Genomic DNA, 17,757 nt, shown 5'->3' with positions numbered 1-17,757 from the left:
AAAATGGAGAACATCGACATTTGTGCAGTGATGGAGACCTGGTTCAAGGCTCCAAAGAGCACCCCTGCATTACCAGGCTATAACTCATACCACACCTTTCGGCCACCTAACCTGGACCAAAACACTAAAGGAGGAGGCATGTTCATATTCATGAAGGATATCCACACCTGCAGGCTAGTTGCTCAACATAATGCATCCAAAATCATCCAAGTGCAACTAACACTGGGCAACACTACAATCCAGGTTGTAGCTTGTTACAAATCCCCTGCCATGCCCTAGGATGCCCACTTCATGTTTCTTGATATAGTGGGGAATATGAAAGTACAGCCTAAAAAAGTACCCTAAAAATGGGCGATTTCAACTACCCCACCATCAACTGGGAAAACTACTCATGTACTAACTCATTTGTTTAACACTTTCTGGATTTCATAAATTCCAACACCCTGGATCAGCTTGTCCATACCCCCACCAGGGGCAGCAATATCATGGACATGGTCATTACCAGTATGGGCAACTGATGTTCCACACCAGAGGTCAACTCCTCGCTGGTCAGATCCGACCACAAGCTAATCACCCTAGACATCAATATCCTGCCCCCACCCCCCATTAAGGAAACCACCATAAAAAACTTCTACAAAGCAAACTTTATGCTTCTTAAGACAGAAGTGGCAAGCTTCACTACACCCATACAGATGGAAAATAGAGATATGACTGCTGAATCCTATACAAATGCACTGTATAACCACATACACGAGTGCATGGATCATGCCATCCCCAACAGAACCAAGAGGCTATCCTCAAAAAAAGGAAGCCAATCTGGTGGTCCCCTGCAATAAAAAAACTCTACAACAGAAGGAAGAAGCTGCTGCAAAAAGAGTTAAATCCCCCTGATTGCAGGAACTCCCTGGTCAGCCTCAGTAAGAAGTTGAGATCCCTCATAAAATCCTCCAATGCTAGTTATGAAAATAAAATCACCACTGATTCTAAAGACAACAACAAAGCATTCTACTGCTATGTCAAGAATCTCAATGGCGACACTCAGATCTGCTCTGAGCTACAGCACAATGGCACTAGATATATAGAACCAACTGATATTGCCAATATCCTGGAAGATAGGTTCAGTGCAAACTTCACTCCCCCCTCACCCCCCAAAGGGCCCATCACTATACCGGAAGAATGCAAAGTCCCTGTAATTATGGCTACACAAGTAAAGACCACACTCTCCAAAGCCAAGAACACAGCATCCATGGGACCTGACAACATCCCAGGCTGTGTTTTGCATGAACTACAGAACGAACTGGCACCCCACCTAAGTACCATGTTCAATCATAGCCTCACTTCAGGCTTTGTGCCTACTGAATGGCACACAGTGACGGTTATCCCACTCCACAAAGGGGGCACCACCATGGACCCTGGGAACTACTGCCTTATTAGCTTGATGAGCATAGTCTGCAAGGCCATGGAATGTATCATCTTGGAGCTTATAAATAAGGACATAGGTAACCTCCAAACTCTGGACCCCACTCAGTTTGGGTTTCCAAAAGGTAGGTCATGTCTCCTAAACCTGATTGACTTCTTTGAAGCAGTCACTAGAGCCGTGGATGAGGGTAAGGTGGTGCACACAGCCTATCTTGACCTCGACATGGCTTTTGATACCATCCCCCACTCTGGAATTATAGATAAACTCACTAGAATGGGTATAAATCCCTATGTCACAAGATGGGTGGCCAACTGGCTCACTGACAGAACCCACGCAGTGAAAGTATTGGACTCCAAATCCAACTTCAGACCAGTGACAAGTGGAGTACCACAGGGCTCAGTCCTGGGTCCTCTCCTGTTTGACATCTACTTCTCAGAAGTCCAGGCTAATACAGCAGGTCTTTGGCTAATGAAGTTTGCAGACGACTGCAAACTAGGTGTCATAATAGAATCGCCTAATGATGTGGAAATTCTACAAAGGAGCCTCACTGAGACTAATGCTTGGTGTCAAAGTCATGGCCACAACTCAATGCCAAGAAGTGCACTGTAATCCCCTTTGGGAAAAACACTGTATCCATGAGCTACCACATAGGCGATAGCCTACTAAACACCAAAAGTGTGATAAGAGACCTTGGGACACAGGTGGACAGTAGTCTCTCCTTTGATAATCACATCACCACAGTAGTCAGACACTCCTTCTACGTAGCATACCTCATCACAAAGGGATTCACCTACAGAAAAAAAGAGGTCATTGTTCCTCTCTGGTCATCCCTCATCAGACCCATTACAGAGTACAACACCCCATTTGGCATTTAACTCACAAGACATCTACAACCACTAGAAAGGCCACAGAAATACCTCACTAAGAGGATTACTGGCCTCAAACAGATGCAGTACACAGACCATCTAAAAAAACTCCAGCTCTACCCCATCGTATAGCGCCTACTCAGAGGCGACCTCTGCCTAATGTAGGCAAACTCTGACTAACATACAAAGCCATGTCAAACCCAGATCTGTTGGACATGCTACTGTCAAAGAAACCCCAATCCCTCCGAGCCACATGCTGCAGGGACCTAAACCTTGCCACCACCATAAACAGAGCATGTTGGTGGGATAGATTCCTGTCCCAGAGACTTCCCATGCTCTGGAACAGACTATCCATTCATGACAAGCAAAGCTCCTCATTAGCCCTCTTTAAGAAAAATCTCGACAATTGGTTGGGAAATAGGAAATTCGCCCTGGGGATCACTTCTGTGGCTCTGCTAGACAGAGGCATAGGAAAATAACTTTCTTGGGTGGCAAAAGCCAGGGAATTTTTTTGGCTAGGCTTATATAGGCCCCAGGGCCGTTAGCCTAGTACCTACCTATAAACTTATGAACCTATTTAGGAGCCAAGGATCATATGATGATGCTTATGTTTGCAACAATTAATTTGCTTCCTTTAGAACATAACTATTCTGGTTCATACGTACTTTTTAAGTTTGCAGTCCAGAGGACCACTGAAGTGCTTACCCCGAGTTTCCAGTTGCACCAAATCTCTATCTGGTTAAGTGACTTGCGCAATGTCAAGGCATAAATAAATGTAACAAGAAATCAGATGTTCTTCCTAAAAATGGAGAGAGATTAGAGCAGACTGCTCTAAATCACTTAAATTGTTAACAGATGAACAGGTTTTGCATCAATATACAATTTCTGACCTGGAAAAACTGAAAATCTAATGACCTACAGAAATTCTGAGTAATTTAAAAAAGTCTGGAAGTAGGATTAAGGTTCTTGCCTCCTGTACCTAAGATACAGAGTTTGACTCTAAGCAAACCAGTTAATTAAGTGGGGCATTATACACTCACACACACAAACACACACATGCACACAACACACACGCACACACACACACACACACACACACACACACACACACACAAACACACACACACACACACACACACACACACAGACATACTTCATTGTTGAAAAAAGAAAATGGCTTGGCTAATATACACACACCTCTAACTGTAGAAAATGGCAAAAAAGGACACTCTTCATTCAGGTACTGCAAAGCAACAAATGTATTATATATTTCCCATTCAGTTGCTACAAAAAGGAAAACTATTTGGCTAATACACACCTCTTCCTGCAAAATGGCACTCAGTATATCTTTTCAGTTCAGCTACTATAAAAAGAAAAACAGATATGCAGCTTGGTAAATCTTCGTTTTCGGCTGCTGCAAAAAAAGTCTTGGCTTAATCCAGTTGGTTGCTACAAAAAAGAACCTCTATCAGTTAATACCAAAAAATGGACTAGGTTAATCCTTTTTATTATGCAAGAGTGCTGTGTTCCACTCAAATCTTGCACCATTTTTCCTCAAGGCTGTGCATGCCAGCTTCAGTTTCTTTCTCTGGCTGATGATGTGAGCCAATGAGACTGGAGCTAGCAGGACATGCAGGAAATAAGAGTAGCATGTACCAAGAGTAGGAAAGATTGAGGTAGAATTACTATGTTTTTTTAAATTAAGGTTAATCTTTTTTTTTTAAATTGAATGTATGTCTGGGCCCTCCAGTCTGCACAGGGCCCTAGGCAGCTGCCTGAGTCACCTTATGTTGGATCTGACCCTGCCTCCTAGATAAAGAGTAACACATATTTAGACTTCAAAAACGAAATGAAAGAAAAAATGAATAAATCACAAACTTCAAACAACACTTCAAAAAGCCCACAAATAACAAAAGACTAGCTCTCAAAAAGGGATATTTTTTAAAGCTAATTTTTTTTATTCTTTCGATACTTATTTCAGAAAAACTTCTTATAAAATAATATTGTTAAAAAAAAACTTGTTTATTAAAATTTTCTTTTTTTTTTTTCTTTCTTTTTTTCTTAATTTCTAAAATAAAATAAATCTCATTCTAAAACATTTTTATTAAAATTTTTGTAAGAAATATATGTACATAATACTACATATTCATTATACATTATTATTAATATTTTATTAATTATTAGGTTTACAATTAGTTGTTTACTTGGCCACCTGCTACTACATTTACCAATTGCAAAAAGAGGTATAACTAAAAGAATTTTTCATTCTGAGACACATTTTAGCCAGAACACATTTTAGAAATGAAACAAAGACAAAAAAAATAGACACAGCAGACACGCCAGTAAGATTTTTGAATTTTAAATTTTCATTTTTTTCATAAAAGGAAGAAAGAACTATTTTCAGGGATTTTAACAACATTTTTAGAATGAAAGAAGAGGGCAGGCAATTGGTGTTTTGGAGCTGATCACACCAGGGCTAAAAATGATGAATTAATCTAAAAATGTTTTTAATGTACAGATAAAACGTAGATATTAGTATTAGTATTTCTTACAAAAAAAAAAAAAAAAAATTTTTAGAAGAGATTTTATCATTTCATTTACTTTTTTAGAAAAAAGAAAGAAAAAAATGACATCATTTTATTTAGACTTCCTAACAGGGATCACTGCAAAAAAAAATAAAAAGATTTTAGGAAAATAAAAAATACAAGAAGCCTCAAATGTAACTTATTCCATTGATAGTCCCATTGGAAATAACAAACTTTATGATTGATCAGTTGCTAATAAAGAAAGCAGCAGAAAAGGCACCTTCCAGGCAAAAGGTCAAGGCTTCTACTCCAGACTACTTCTCGTTCCAAAAAAAGGACAAGTCATCTACACCAGTTCTAGATTTATAAAATCTGAATAAGTTTGTAACATAAAACCAGTGAGGTGACTATGAAAGTACTTTTCTTCCTACAACAAATCTCTTGCTTTATTTATTTATTTATTTGTTCAGTTGACATTTGTATATCAGGAAAGTCCAAATGGGCACAGAACCCATATTCAGCAGAGGTTGGGGGAGAAAAGCTCCAATAAAAGGAAAGTTGATACATGTACAGTAAGACACAGTTTGTAACACAAATGTGATGACAGAAGAGACAAAAGTAAAATATTTACCTAATACAAATGAGGTGGCTGAAGAAAGTACAGTACAATATTTACACGTATTTACAGTTTTCTGTAACTAGCTGGTTAACATAATTGTGTTTCTACAGCTTTTACAATTTGAGAACTTGCTTTCAGAAGAGAGCTAAGATTAAGCATTGCAGATGAGTCATTATTAAAAAGAGATGGAGGGGATAGGGGACATTATAGAAGCTGGAAAAGGTGATAGGAAAATGGGAGGAGAAGAGATGAAAAGTAATTGAGGAAGAGAAAGAGGAGACAATGACCAGAAAAAGTGAAAGGATGATGTTTCAGCCTGCTGTGATGCAAGTACAGAGCAAGGATTGGATGATCAAGTCTTTTAGTGAGTGTTTAAAGAAGTGAGTGCTAGATAGCAGACTAATGTCCATTAGGATACTGTTCCAAGCTTTAGCTACTGAGTTTGAGGACAGAGTATCTGATGGTCTTTTTTGGTTTATTAATTGTAAAGAGTGCAGGAGTGAAGGGGGTGGTTATATAGGTAGTGATTAAGAGCAGAGCTACCAGCAGGACAAGCTAAGGGGTTGTATATAATTTTGTGTGCCTAGTGAAGTTGGGTATATTTGAGATAGAGAGGTAACTTCAACCAATTTAAGGATGCAATGCATTGATGGGAAATGTTTGGTTGATTTGCTGCACACTTAGCCACTTTATTATAACATATTTATAGTTCTGATGTTAGACTGGAATGTAGATTTGTTAAAATTGCAAAATCATAGAGTTAGGAAGGAAGAAATGAACTAGCAAGTGTTTTGATCCAGTGATGCTTTGAGTCAATCTTAGAGATATTTGGGATAACATTTTTCTTTGGCGTCTACAGCTGTCTCTGATGGGCTGTATAAAAAAATCATTAAAATGCTAGTTTCTTCCTTACTTTTTATGTTTCTAGGCATTGTCCCAAATATGCATTCACCTCTTTGGCTTAGAAATTACTTAAATTACTGGATGCTTTTATTTCAGATAGCAGATGGAAACAGGTGACTCAAGCAATTTAAATTGCCCCTGCTCAGCAATCTGGTCTAGGCATCCATGTAAGGATTTTCTGCTATCTCATCTATTCTGTCTTAATCATACATCATTACCCCCTCTCTCTTTGGGATTTAAGCTATCCTAAGCAACTCAAACCATTGCATTCTATCTTTCAGACTCAATCAGCCTTTTTGATTGTTTGATAAAACCCCATATTGGCATAACATTTGGGAATCAACTATCCCTCTTTGGGGTAACCCTCATTTTATTTTTGAGGGATCGATCTGGCATAGAACAAATTGGGGACTGGATGGCTATCAGGTGTAATGGTTACAGTTAAGGGAAGATGAACCTTCAATAGTTTTGAAGGTTTTTAAAATGCTTTGGGACTTACCCAAGTCTGACTTTTGGAAATTCTTGTGACTTTGATGTATGGTTAATAGATCCCCTTTCATCATATGCATCTCACTGGCGCCTTGCCATCTTCCTAATGCAATGGGTAAAAAATGTCCCCTTAAAGCACAAAATGGTTCCTGCAGAACCTCCATTGTATATACAATACTAAACATAGCTTATAAAGAAGAGATCTGTGTTTGACTTTTACAGCAGTTGGAGTTTGTGTTAGTGGTGTTGACGATGTCCAACATTTTGATGGTAAACAATTATATACATATATTATATACACTCAAACCACAAAACATCACATTACACCTAACACATTTTGAAACTCGCATAGAATTTTCTGAATGAGGGCAGGCACTCCACATGTGAGGAGCTATCCCCTAACTTATATATACTAACTAAATAATCTTTCAAATGTAGGATAAAGGGGATATACTTTTATAGGATAATTCCTCTCAAGCATTTATTTCATTGTTATTACAGCTTGTAGCAAGCAACATACATACACACACATGCATACACACACATTCTGCAACCACCCAAACAACATACCCAACACAGCATGCTTACCACACATCAGTACTAACACACACACACACACACACACACACACACACACACACACACACACACACACACGCACACACAGGCACATGCACATGCACACCTAACATCACATACTTACCACACACCAGAACACAACACATTCAATCACTTCATACTCACTAGCTCTCTCATTTGATCACACTCATGATCACTTTCAGAGTAGCACACGATAAAACACTTGATAACCTAAATACTCAGTAAAGTGAATGCTACACATCGATATGTGTATGTGTGCATGTGTGTGTGTGTGTGTGTGTGTGTGTGTGTGTGTGTGTGTGTGTATATATATATATATATATATATATATATATATATATAAAGATATATATTGAAAATCAGTTGAATGTCTGGCTCCTGTTTGAACATGGTAGGAGCAACAGTCGGTATGTCGACATTCAAGTGAACAGCAGTTAAAAAGATCATCAACAGGGCAAAGAAATGCAGCATGTCTGTAAACAGCAACTGTCGACATTAAGATTGAAAATGGACTGTCGATGGTATGGGTCAATCATCTGACCTTATTAATATTCATGAGGCGATGAAATGCATCGAGAATATCAACGTTCGCTGTTGTGATTTCCATGATTTTGATAGTAAACTATATATATATATATATATATATAAAACCCAACCAATGAACTGTTGCACACTAACCCCCACTGTGAATGGACCAAACCAAATACACACAGCACAAAGGTCCAGCAAACCAAAATCCCTGACTTCTTTTTATAAATAAAGCAAAATCCAAGTCAGGAAAATGATTTAATGTAGAGGCAGAATCATATCGAGATATATCAGTGTCATGCAAGCATATCCTCTAGCTGCTTAACGCATGGATGGAAAACCAAAATCTCCACTGTAAACCGGTTTCACCCCCTGGTGTCATCAGTGCAATAGTACATCCATCTTACTGTTTCTACCTTTTATACATTAAGGTCTTAAAGTCACATCGACCAATTTGTTCCCACCAAGCATATAAATACAGATACAGTTAAATACTTAGGTGTACATACATACACACTATCTAAACTGCCTAGTGAAAAACTATATACATAAATATATCCTACAGCTTCGTTCAACCCATATAACCATTTCTAAACTGCATCAATCAATGCAAACATAAGAAAAATGAAACAAAAATACAAATCCAGCATATGAAACAGTCACACAAAAATCATATGCAACATGTATGCTAAGCATATTCAAAGAACATGAGCACAAATTATTAATAGCACCCTAAATGTGATCTGTGCCAACATATATACATGTGCACATATAAGCCTATGCATACCCAAACATAAGCATACTCATATCCCCAGATTTATGAAGCCCTTTATAGCGTGCAGGATTAGTCTAAGAGCTATTTTCGGCAATATGGCTGATGTGCGATCCAGGAATGAACTCCCGGGACGTGCACATGAGCTCTTAGGCTAATCCTGCATGGACCGAGCCCCTGTATGCAAATTACCCTAATTTGTAGGTGAAAACCATGCAAATGAGGGTAATTTGCAATCCAGGAAGCTGTCAGCTGTCAGTGCAGGACAAGTGCAGTCTGCAGAAATGTACTCATTTAGTAACCGAGTACACTTCTGCAAACTACATAACAGAGCTATGACAGCTCCAAATAAATGCTGCATATCATTGAGGAAGTATGCCAATGGCCAATTATAAAGCCATTGGCATTGCAAAGTGTTTAAAAAATAAATAAACAACTTTTATTTTTTTTTCGCCGATATTGGCTGTTTAAGCATAGGGCAGCAGCGCGCAAACGGGATCAGGGGGAAAATAAGAAAATAAAGTTAAAATGAGCATTCTAACTATTCTACCATGCAAGTCAATGGCAGGCATAAGACAATCTGGCCAGTGAGTAATGGCTGCTAAGGGGGGAGGCTCAACGTGGGACATGTAACTAAGCATTAGCAGGCAATCCTATCCAAATGAGAGGAAGGATAGTGAATCCCAGATTTCCCCAGGGTGTGAGGCAGGTCCCAAGAGTTTAATAGTGTAAATAGCTGGGTGCAAGACTAGGATATAGGTGACATCATGGGTGTGTGTGTCAGGCATACTGTAAGTGGATTGGAGCCCTGTGGCTTGGGATTGCTCCTAGCTTAGCACAGCTAAGCTAGAGGTGTGTCAAAACTGCCTAGCACACTTTACAAATGTAAGTGGGTGTGCGCGCCTCACACTGGGTTTTACAGGAAGAAACAGGAAGTTGAACCAGGAAATAGCAGCTCTATGCACATTTGAGCACTCCAGCGCATACACGGGCTTAAACAGGGAGGCAATGGGAAGGGAAAACAGTAGTAGGAAGGTAATCAAAGAGAACTAGATTAGCTAGCAGGTGAAATGTATCAGAATACGCCAATTACACAGACAGCACACCAGCCCAGCCCAGAACACTAATATAAACTAAGCAAACACCTTCCCCTCTGGTTTTTCCACACTCTACATCACCGGTGTATACAAGCAGAGAAATTTTAACTAACAAACCTACAAAATGAGAAGGGCTGCAGCAGGGAACATAGAACAACTTGTGCAAGAGGCTGAGGGTGGTGAGGATGTGAATGCTGCCGAACAGCCCAGAGTGAGGAGACGGAGAAGAGTGCACAGACCCAGGGTAACCTACCAGGGGCTACATGAGCTGGAGATAGTGGAGCACTATAGGGTGGACAGAGACTTCCTACAGCAAATTGTTGAGCTGTGCCGGCCACACCTGACACACCAAAATGGCCGAGGGGATCCATCCCAGTGGATACCAAGGTATGTGTAGGCCTAGGTATACAGCCACATGTACCTCCGAAAGTACAACTGGGGTTATCATGGGATCTCACAGGCATCAGCATCCAGAGTATTTCACCAGTTCCTGGATGCCATGGCAGCACATGCCAGTGAGCACGTATATTTCCTCAACACACGTGAGGTGTTGACCAGCAATATGCGTCTCTTCCACCAAATAGCAGAATACCCTGGAGTAGTGGGTGCTATAGACTGCACGCACATACGCATCAAAGCACCACTCGTTGAGCAGGGTAGGCCTATATCAACCACAGGGGCACCCCCCCCCATCAACTGCCAGGTCGTATGTGATGCCCAGAGCATTATAATGAATGTGTGTGCTGGCTGCCCTGGAAGTTATGATGATTTACACATATGGCATCTGACACAGCTGTACCACAGATTTGCCAATGTGGACGTCTCCTACAGTCACTTAGTGGGTGATGCTGGGTACCCACTGGAGCCGTGGCTGATGACACCTATCAGAAATGCACACACACCTGAACAACAATGCCATAATGAGGCACACGAACAGGCCAGACATATAATAGAGTGTGTGTTTGGGATGTTCAGGTCATGGTTCCAGTGTCTAGACACATCAGGTGGAGCCTTGCTGTATTCACCAGCTACATGTACCCAAATTGTCATGGTATGTGCTATGCTACACAATATGGTCCTGCAGAAACAGCTGCAGCAGGAACAGCATGGGGCAGGGCCACACAGCCCCCCACCAATGCCAAGGTGTGTACAGGCACAGAGTGACTCAGAGGAGGAACAAACTGAGCCTGCCCTAGTAGACAGAAGGAGGCATGCCCAAGTATGGACTGGCCTTGGCAAAGAGGCAATGCATAGCATATGCACTGAGACAGTAGGGATCCAGGGAATTCACATCTCTCTGACTCACACAGACAGTAAAAGGGATGCCAAACATGACACTACCTGTGCTCAATCATGTATAGGGAGTATACTATGCGCATCCGACATAGGCAGCCTTCCAGCACCATCCTCAAGTCTGGCACACCCTCAAGGTAAGTCAATCAACCTACCAACTGCCAAATGGAGTAGAATGTGTTGTTACCTGTAACTATGGTATGGATGTGAGTATGCAAGGGAACTGGGTGGGTGAATGTTATGGCAGCAGACAGTAGACACCCACAGTGGCACCATGACATCTGTACCACATATTGGAGTCACCATAATAGCTAATATTACACAGGGTGACAAAACCCACTGCAGGAATTGGGCTGAGCAACATGTGTGTCCATAAGACCCACACATGCCACTCAGGAAGTTGCACATACCCAACAACAGTTTCAGCCAGCAGCACAGGTGTAGACAAACACAAACAAATGCAGTACTATGGCCTCTGAATGAGCCCTATGGGTAACCCCTCCCCCAGGCCTACACAGACAGACTACAGCAGGCCAGGCAGTTGGATGTAAGTTGTGAAGGCTAGGAAGTCAGAAAACAATATGTAGGTAATTAAAGCTAAGATCTGTAGTACACTGGTATGCCTCTAGCCAGCACGATAGGTAAGACTACGGACTGAAATGGAGTACCCGACATACCAGTACAGTCCTAGCAAATATGTACAAGTGTAAGGTGTGCCCCCCCATCCTACGTACACTTATAGTAACAGTCAGGTGTGCGCCCTCACTCCTGTGTAGAAATGTAGAAAGAGTCAGGTGTTCCCCCCCGCTATGCAGAAATGTAGCAACAGGCAATGCCAAATGACCAATGGATACCCTGCAGACACAGCATGCTACCTGTCAGTGTACAACACATAGATTAGCACCGCAGTACAAACTACCTGGACTTGATCCACACATGCAATACAGATGGCCATACTGGGCATGCTCACACACTTAGAGGAATGAAGGCAATGTCAGTCAGCAACATACTGAAAGGTCATACTGGGCATGCTCACACACTTAAACACATGAAGGCCATGTCTGCAACCACCAGTGGACCAGACATATCTGGCAGTCACAGTTCTTAGTGCAGACACATGTCAGTATGCACCAGTCCTGCCTCTCACACAGTGGATAGGAATACAGGCACATATGTAAGGACAACACACTATAATAAGCCAAAGGTAGACTGACATAGATGTGTGGAAGAGGGTGACTGTGACAAGGAGCCATCCGGACCTGTCCCACCCAGCACACAGCCAAAGGGCCCCAAACACATGATGTGCAGATGTCACTCACTGCAGATACTAGCCACCAGTATCTGTCAGCATGACAGACTATGTGGTGCACATGACAGCTGTGCAGCATGACTGTACAAGGAAGTAGTCATCTAGTAGCTGTATACACGTACCCATGACATATGACCCCCATGCGTGCCCACATGTGGCATGTCAAACCCTACAAGAATGGGTTATGGCCCATGCACACACTGCCCTCCCCATATCAGTATTATGGCAAGCCTGCTGAGATCATGCAATGTGTAATATACCTTTGGGAGAGCTGTATCTCAGTAATCTCCATGGTGCATCCCATAACTGTGTACTACTGTAGTGATAAACTAGTTAGGTAGTAGTTCTAACCCCAGACTTCGCAATTGTGTGAGTGTGCATTTGTGTGTGTGTCTGTCTGACTGTAGAGAGAGCAATCCTTTTTAAGCTACTCACCCTCCGTACAGTTCATATACTCCACTTTGGCAAGGCTGCTGATGTGACTCACCTAGAAATGCACCTCTGGGTAAATCATAGCACAGTAATCCCTGTAGCATGCCCTGTAACTGTGTATTGCTCTAGTGTGATAAAGTAGTTAGGTAGGTGTTCTAACCCCAGAACTGGCAAGTGTGTGTGTGTGTGTGTGTGTGTGTGTGTGTGTGTGTGTGTGTGTGTGTGTGTGTGTGTGTGACTGAGTAGAAAGCAATACTTTTTAGGCTACTCACACTCCAAACAAGTCATATACTCAACTTTGGCAAGGCTGCTGATGTCACTCACCTAGTGATACACCTCTGGGAAAGTCATAGCCCAGTAATCCCCATAGTGTGTCCTGTAACTGCATACTGCTGTAGTGTGATAAAGTAGTTAGGTAGGTGTTCTCACCCCAGTCTTGACAACTGTATGTGTGTGAATCCATCTGTCTTAGACTGAGTAGAGAACAATGCTTTTTGGGGTACTCGCACACCTTAGAATTCATATACTCAACTTTGGCAAGACTGCTGATGTCACCCACCTAGAAATACACCTCTAGGAAGGTTGTAGCTTAGTAATCTCTGTAGTGCATCCTGTAACTGCGTACTGCTGTAGTGTGATTTAGAACTGTGGTATGGTTCCATCTCCACCCATGGCAGCTCTGGATGTTTTGTGTGTTTTCCAATGTCTGTGTATGGAGGAATTCATTATAGGCCTTCTTTGGTAATCATGCTGTGCCATTCAATGTGAAATACACCATTGGGGAAGACGTACCTCAGTAATGTCCATGGCGCGTACCATAACTGTGTAGTGCTGTAGTGTAATAAACTAGTTAGGTAGGGGTTCAACTCCCAGACTTGACAGGTGTGTGTTTGTAACTTGTATCCTGTGTAGAGGTGGTATTGAGTGTATGACACCTGTGGGCAATGTGGAGGGGGTTTTGCTTATTTTTTTTATGGTGGCCCTACTATATATATCACAATATCAACCATACAGGAATAACAGATGTAAATTAGCTGAGAGGCTGTGGTGCAAAGCCATACCCATACATGTGACATCAAGACCAGCCATGTGTTTGGCTGTGGGGGGGAATGCCTATTCGTACAAGACATATAGTTGTGGGGCCTCCCAACCCCATTAACGGTGCATGTGGATATATGTGTATTTGTTACTCCACCATTGCTATCTACAGATGTATGACCATATATACCTATATAGATTTATATATCTGCTAATGTATATATATATATAACTATGTCCGTATACACCTACATATATATATATATATATACATATATATCTGCGTACACATATGTAATGTGCTGTAAATATGTAAACATACAAGTATAAACACATATATGTGTCGATGTTGGCATATGCATGTATAAGTGTATGCATATTGATATATATGTATATAGTATAGAAATTAATATATATATATATATAATATATATATATATATATATATATATATATATATATATATATATATATATATATATATATATATATATAGATATATGTATATATATAAAATACATATCTAGATATATTGTATCGGTTTAGTTATTAATATAGGTACACACACATACATGTAGATGTTGGTATACTTTACCTGTACTGTTGCATGACTGAACTGGATGATATGTTTCTAATAACATCTCATTCCTTTGTATCTGTTATGACTTGGTGATAAATCAATTTCTCTATGGTGTGCAGGGTCCTTGGTTTGAGCCTTGCAAGAGCTGTTTATTTTGTTGCTGGGCAGAGCACGGCCCATTGGATACACAGTGATTAAGGCACTTTAAAGCAGTTGTAAGCAGGTTTGTGCGGGTTTGCGCAGAGCTAAACAATGCCTACACAGGTTAAGCAATTCAGCAGCTAACTGTAACCAGACCTTAGCAGTGCTTAGCTCTGCGCAAACCTGCGCAAATCCATGTACAACTGCTTTAAAGTGCTTTAATCACTCTGTATCCATCGGCCCTTGTTCTGCATAGCAAAAAATAAACAACCTCTGCTAGGATCAAACCCAGGACCATGCACACCATAGCCAAAGTGATTTACCTCTAAGCCACCTCAGACATACATAACCCTGCTGTATTCACAAACATATCACCCACCCCAGTCATGCAACTGTACAGAGAATGTATTCCAACATGTAGATGTATGTGTGTGTGTGTGTAAATATATTAGTGTCTAAACAAATACAAAATATTGATATATGTATATATATATATATATATATATATATATATATATATATATATATATTCATAGGATCATAGGTTAGTACTAGGCTAACTGTCCTTGCGAGCCATTTTAAGCCTAGCCAATTATCCCCTGTGAGATTCAAACCCTGTACCTTATATTTGTAAGGCAAACACCTTAACCATTCGGCGACGCTCCCAACCTTTATATATATACATATATATATATATATATATATATATATATATATATATATATATATATATATATATATATATATATATACATATATGTAAGAAGATATTCATATCTATATAGGTATATACGGACATACATCTGTAGATAAAGTGGGAAAATATCAGAGACATATATGTCCACAAGCACCATTAATGGGGTTGACAGGCACAAACAACATATGTCATGCATGAGTAGGTATTCCCCCCCACAGCCAAACACATCTGCCCTGCAATACACTACCAACTGTTACAGATCCCATAACTGGGACATTACACGGCAAGGGCACAAGACGTTAACAGTACTCCATCGCTCCTGTATGATGTCAGGCTGGTATCAGTAACATGTCATGCAGTACAGTCTGGCTCATAATGACCCCCATTTTGCAGTCATCTGTTACCTTTGTTAGCCAGAATCCTGTACTGTTGGCCTGTACTTCAGAGATGTAGATGCCAAACAACAGTGGTCCCAGGACTGAACCCTGAGGTACTCCACATGTCACTTGTCTGGGGATGGATTTGGAGTCAGTTACACCTACAGTTTGAGTTCTGTCAGTAAGCCATGGGGGAAACCATCAAGTGGCATTGGGATGTATGACCAGATTAGTATGTTAATCTATGTTGCCATACTTGAGATGGTGTTGAAGGGCTTGACGAGGTCCACATAGGCTTTGTGGACTGCCTTACCCTCTTCATCAGCTATGCAGACTGAGTCAAAGCAGTCAATCAGTTGCAGGAGACAAGACTGGCCCTCCATGCACCCAATCTGTGTGGGGTCCAGTGTTTGAGGGTTGCCAATGTCTGTGTTCAAAAAATCCCTGATACTGCATTCCATGGCCTTGCAGATCAGGCCCGTCAGAATGATGTGACGGTAGTTCCAGGGATCACAGGTGGATCCCCCCCTTGTGGAGTGGGATGACTACAGCTGTGCACCACTCAGTGGGCACCAGGCCTGATGTGAGGCTATGATTACACATGACAGTTAGGTGAGTTGCCATTCCATTTTGTAGTTCATTTAGTACACTGCCCAGAATGTCATTTGGTCCCATGGATGCTGTATTCTTAGCTGTGGGTAGTGGGTGTTCTGCCTGTTTGGCCATGATTACTGGGTGATGGAACCCCTTTCATATTGACCTGGGCCCTTTTGGGGGTGAATGCAGCACTAAATCAATCTGCCAGGATATTGGCACATTCCGTGGGAGCAGTCTATGTAATGCCATTCTGTTGCAGCCCAGAGCACTTCTGAGCATTGCCAGTTGGAATTCAAACATTACTATAGAACGCTATGTGGTTGTCTGTGGAATCTGTGGTGATTGTAGTAACATAACCAGCTTTGGAGGATTCCATGAGGGATCTCGACGTCTTACTGGGGCTGGTAAGGGAGTTTGCATCCTTGGATTATCCTTCATTCTTCAACAGTGTCTACTGTCTGTTGTATACTCTGTTAATGGCAGGAGACCACCAGAATGGTTTGATTATTTGGGAGGTGAGCGTCGTGATTCTATGTGGGATGTCAGGAATCGTGCACAAGTGGCTGTGCTCATACAGTGCCTTAGTGCAAGATTTATCAGTTGAACTGTCAGCTCCTGTCTCCATGGGTGTCACAAACATTGTCACTTCTGCCTTGTGCAGCATGCCGTTGGCCTTGGAGAGGTCTTTTATGGACAACTGTATATACATTCCTTTCACATGTCCAGTTTGATTAGCCTATGGTGGGATTACTTTGGTGGAACCGCAGTTTCATGTACTGTTTGTTGGCTTAGTGGTTAGTTACTGTGACTATAGTGTACAGGGTTCTGGGTTCATGACCTGCAAAGGCAGGTTATTTTTGTTCTGGCCAGAACAGCGGTTAATGTATACAGACTACTTAAGGCACTTTAGGTTAGTCACACTCAATACAATTCAAATGCCCTACTTTGGCAATCCTGCTGATGTCAATCACTGTGAAGTACACCTTTAGGGAAAGAGTGCTCTAGCAATCTCTGTGGTGCATGCTATAACAGCGTAATGCTGTAGTGTGATATTGAACACTGGCAGGGGTTTTGTACTCACACATGGGAGTTGTGGATGCTTTTGTGTCTGTTTCTATGCCTGTGTAGAGAGCAGTGCATGTTTGGCTAGTCACACTCACTACAATTCATACACTCTACTTTGGCAGTCCTGTTGATGTCACTCTCTGTGAAATAAACCTTTGGGGAAAAAGTACTCCAGTAATCTCTGTGGTGCATTCTATAATGGTCATAGTGCTGTAGTGTAATAACTAATTAGGTAGGGGTTCTAATCCCAGTTTTGACAGGTGTGTGTGTGTGTGTGTGTGTGTGTGTGTGTGTGTGTGTGTGTGTGTGTGTGTGTGTGTGTGTGTGTGTGTGTGTGTTAATGTGCTGATGTTTGTCATTCATGTCCTGTGTGGAGGTGTTTGTGAGTGTGTAACAACTTGACCCAATG

This window comes from Protopterus annectens, chromosome 6.part0, assembly GCF_019279795.1.
Source record: "Protopterus annectens isolate FY-2018-M chromosome 6.part0, PAN1.0, whole genome shotgun sequence".
Taxonomy (NCBI): domain Eukaryota; kingdom Metazoa; phylum Chordata; order Ceratodontiformes; family Protopteridae; genus Protopterus; species Protopterus annectens.
Note: the sequence above shows the minus strand (reverse complement) of the source record.